Below are 5,265 nucleotides of genomic sequence, written 5' to 3'. Positions count from 1 at the left end.
TCGACTGAATCGACCCGAAAATCTCATATTGCAGAATTCAGGTCAAAAGGTCATCAACAACTTCTGATCTAAGAATGTCGCTGTCTATTTTTTAAAAATATATTGATGTTTAATCCATGCTAATACTAATGGGTCGTTTAAAATGACATAATATTTGATTGAGCTGCACGAGTAAAAATTGTTATTTTAACTTGAGTTACATACTGTGGCAGTTTTTATTTTTGAGTTAGGTCTGGGTTTTGCATAATTACCTAGGCCTAACTACAAATATACACTTTCTGAGGAAAGCACAGAGAGTAAGGAAAAGCGCGTTTCTCGGGGCGTTTGATCAAATGAAACAGGGTGACTGTTATTTTCAAATTAAGAGAAGAGCTGAGAAGAGGCAGCTCTAAAATACTGGATGCCATAAGACCTGCCAAAATGGCAGAGCACCGATGAATGTATAAATGAGGCCTAAGCCTAGTTATTAATATCAGGCATAGTAATCTGCAGATTCTTGATTATAAGACTAGACCATGTTAATTACATGTATATAATGCCGAAATGATTATTTATTATTATTATTATTATTATTATTATTATTATTATTATTATTATTATTATTATTATTATTATTATTATTATTATTATTGTTATCATGTTAAGTGTATAAGAGACAGTCATTATTGTTATCATGTTAATACTAAAACCAAACTGTAGGCCTACCTTAAGGGGAACTTAGACAATCGAGGAATTAGAGAACAATTAAAAAATCGACGTTAAGGGGAAATAACAGAAAAAATATTCCCCCTGGGCTAGTTATTAATTATAGGCCTAGTAAATATTATTCAAGGCTTAGGTCAAGGAAATTAATGCTGAAATTATTATTATTATTATTATTATTATTATTATTATTATTATTATTATTATTATTATTATTATTATTATATCATTGTTATGTAGATACGCCACTGAGATGGCCCCACCCCATCAGCACCCCATTTCAAGACTAGATACGCCATTGGCCATACTAAGCTATAAAACACGTACCCATTACTCCTACTGGGGATTTTTATTCCCCGGCTCTAAACGACCCCTTGGTTTGCACCCCCTGCCGGACATGCGTAGACCGGGGCGAAGACATGCATCAGCCGAATGTAGTACAATTGTTTATCAGTGTGATTTATCTGCTCAATAAACAATTTTAACTACTTGTGCAAATTTAAAGATGTGGGTAACCCACATCTTCATATACGAATTTGATGGGCACTGTCCAAATCTTTCTTCCAGCTTATCTCTGAAAAGAGTGTAACCTTTTCGTCTGCAGTTGGCTCAACATGAATTACACAGGAGCCAGTGAGCTTCCATGACGGCCTAGGCTCGGACATGACACGTTGTTGTTTGTTGTTATTTCGCGACGTTATCAACGAGTACAATACATTCATTATCCACCATCAACTAAACTGACTTAAAGAAAAAAAATTGGTTCGTGTGGGAATCGAACACACAACCTCCATGTTTGCTATTCATTAACCACAATCAACTAAACTGCCTGAAAAAAAAATGGCTCGTGTGGGAATCGAACCCACGACCTTCAAAAAAAAAATTAATAAAAAAATTAAAAAAAAAACTTTCCCCATGTGGGAATCGAACCCACGATCGCTAAGTTTACTACTCCTGATCCAGCATTACTAAACAGAGGGAGGTAAACCGCGGCCCCTAAGCCACAAATGCGATAAACCTAGTAACCAACCTTCACTAACGTTTACCGACGTCGGGCCAACAAAGTACTGTGACGTTGCGACAACGTCTGTTATCACATCCTAATATTTACAACCTCTAACCAACGTCGGGCCAACGGTTTTAACCAACCATCATTTCAAACGTTTACCGACGTCGGGCCAACAACGTACTGTGACGTTGAGACAACGTCTACAATCACATCTAATATTTACAACCTCTAACGTTGGGCCAACGGTAGTACCCATCCATCTTTTTAGTAGTTTTGCCGACGTCGGGCCAGTAACAAATCGTGACGTTGTAGGCCTACCAACGTCCGTAGTCAGACTGAATATTTACGACGGCTTACCAACGTTGGGACGACATTGGAAAATCGACAAATATATTCATACCTCTCCGACCATTTGCAACCAAACACCAACGTCGTACCAACGTCAGATATCCGACCCCGACGCTTATAATGTAGTTGCATGTCTTTTGTGTATCCGAATAAATATTTAGTATTATTGTGTTTAAGTTAAATTCCACTTCACGGACAATGTATCCGAAATCATGAAGAAACACACAGTTACTGTAAAAAAAAAAAATCACAGTAAGTAACATATGGTAACAATAATTAATTGTAAAAATTATCACACATATTGTTTGTATTTTTTAAGTTTATGTTGATGCCTTAAAAAACAAGTCCCATTACATTGGTCGTCATCATCATCATTATCGTCACCATTGGTATTATTTAATTATTTTCATTGTCATGATAATTATTAGAATACTGTGCTTATTAATACTGTACTTTACTGCATACGTCAAGTAAGCCTAAATTTCGTAGGCCTACAACTTATAAGTATTTATGCGTGACTGAGATACATTCCTAAAAATACGGCCTAGACCTAACTGTATACAGTACTGTTTTGCAATTATAGCCTAATTATTATTCAATTATTATTCATTTCAAAAATAGGCCTATGTATTTCAGAATTATAATAAAAGGAGAGCTAAGTCTGTGGTCGTGTTCTACACTTTCATCCTCGCCATGTCACTATCGCATCACATGTCATCAGCACGTACTGTACAGAACGCTCTGAGACAATAAGAAAAGTACAATAAATAGGGCCTGTCACGCCAAAATTGGTCCGGGCCAAAAAATATCCGGCGGACTTTGGCCGCCAAAATCGGTCCGCCGGACTCCTAAAATCGGTCCTCCGGATTGATTTTAGCCGCTAACCGGGCCCGCTTGTATAAAATTGGTCCGCGTCGGCCTCATGGCCACTTCATTTGTAACTCGTCTGCTGCTCGTAGGGTATGATTGTTTCTCCCGTGGAGTGGAGGAAAGTATGCTATGCTTCTCCCACACTTGCAAAGTCTTTTGCAGTGACAGAATGATTCGTTAATCTTTGTCGGGCCCCAGCGTGACCACTCACAATTTTTGATATACCCAATGACTGGGTCGAAATTACCCAAGATTCAGCAAAAATTGCCCAAAATTACCCAAGCTTCCTGAAAATGCATTAAAATTTGAGAAAAAAACGTGTTTTTCGCATGTATAGTTTCCCTTTTAGTTCAATTTATAACCCATTTTTATTGTAATTGTTTGTGTTAATTATTAAAATTAATATTCATGAGGTGATAATACAGATAGAAAAATACGCTCTCAGTCGGCCAGTGTTATCAGTAGATCAGTGATCAAGTTTTATTATGTAATGCATTAATTTAGTAAGATCAATGGCAACGCAAATCACAAATAAACAATTCTGAACCCACGTTTAGCAATTAACAGTCAATTAACAATGTTATGTGCACTTCGTTGAGTTTTGCTTACTTGAATGGACTGACATATTATACTTTGATACTTCTTAATTCTCCCTCATGACAAAAATATTTAATTTTCTTAGTAAAAATATAATACCCAAGGATTTCAAACGGAATACCCAAAAACCCAAGACCAAGTCAAAATACCCAAGATCTTGGATACCTTAGCAGTGGCCACACTGTCGCGGCGTTACAACCAAAACAAAACAAGGTAAAAAAAAATGAAAGTACTTAAGACCACATCGTTTAACTTCTTTTCGTACTTTTACACCAAAGCGTTTACTTTACTGATTGATTTCACCTATGTTTTCCCACATACAATAACGAATGAAAACATGTTAACTTAGGCTATATAATAAGAGATAAGATATTTATCTATCATTTGATTACAAAAAAATATGAACAACGTTATAAAAATACAAGTTATAACTATTTAAATAGACGCCGGACCGATTTTGGCTTATGTGGACTATATTTGGCAGGTAATTTTAAAGCCAAAATCGGTCCGCCGGACCGATTTTGGCCCAGGATTTACTGCCGAATCAGGAAGGTGATATTTTGAATCTATAGCGCCACCAATCTCCACTGCCTCAAACGTCCAGGAAAATTTCGCCGCCCGCGCGCCCGTATACGCCTGGCCTATCTCTCAGGTCTGAACGTAGCCTGATGATCTTAGAAGAGCAATTAAATTTAACTAGAGCGTTATCACGACTCTTGGGATTCCAATAGATGCTTCAAGCGGATTACCTTCAATGTAGTGATGATTACGAAGCTCAACATTATTTTTATTCTCGTTAGACATTAATGCATTTGCAAACGAAATACGTCATGAGACACACTGTGAAGGTGTATCTTCATACCATAATGTACTCTCATGTGCTTTTAGCTATATAGTGTTCAGGCTACTCACCATACCATCATGACACGTGCTGACAGCGCTCGTGTCACTGTATGTTAATAATTAGAAATCAAACGGTCAGGTTACTCCCATATGCATTGACTGACGTCATACACGTCGTCAGGCTCCGGCGGAGGAAAAAAAATTGATATGTTGTAGCAGTGATTTTTCTAAGACAGAAGTTGTCTGACGAGAAACTGGGGTCGAACAATGAATGAGATACAGATTTTTGAATATTTAAAAACTGGGGGAAAAAGGGGCGTATCCGCCCTTTTTTTTTTCAATACACCTTTTATTTTTACAAATTTTATTCACTCACAACACATCAGTTCTGATTGCGCTCAAATAGGCATATCCGTATGTAAAAATGATTCTCGGGATTCTTTTTTTTTTTTTTTTGACAAGAGACTAATAATTGTATGTATGTTGTTTAATAGCTCTATGGTAATAAAAAGTACATACAAGCGTTAGTTTGCGTCCTACACTAGCTGGTATGGTGTATCGTTTTTTTTTTCGCTCTCAATTAGCGTAGTTGGCTCTCTTGTTCTATTTATACTCTTTGGTGTAATGTACGATGGTCGAAACTGCATGCAACCAAAGAGTATAAATAGAACAAGAGAGCCAACAACGCTCATTGAGAGCGTAAAAAAACGATACGCTCTACGCAGCTAGTGTAGGACGCCAACTAACGCTTGTATGTGTTTTAATACCATCATAGAGATATAATAAGAATACTAGAGCGCTAACAGCAATGTATTCGATGTTCGAAATACGCAGAGCTGTGTGTGTGTACCATCCAAGATGGCTGCCATAGATTCAGCCAATCAAATTTCCCCTGA

This window comes from Anneissia japonica, unplaced genomic scaffold, assembly GCF_011630105.1.
Source record: "Anneissia japonica isolate Jap-2015-1 unplaced genomic scaffold, ASM1163010v1 scaffold2293_len299155_cov175, whole genome shotgun sequence".
NCBI classification, from domain to species: domain Eukaryota; kingdom Metazoa; phylum Echinodermata; class Crinoidea; order Comatulida; family Comatulidae; genus Anneissia; species Anneissia japonica.
This window is presented reverse-complemented; position numbering follows the sequence as displayed.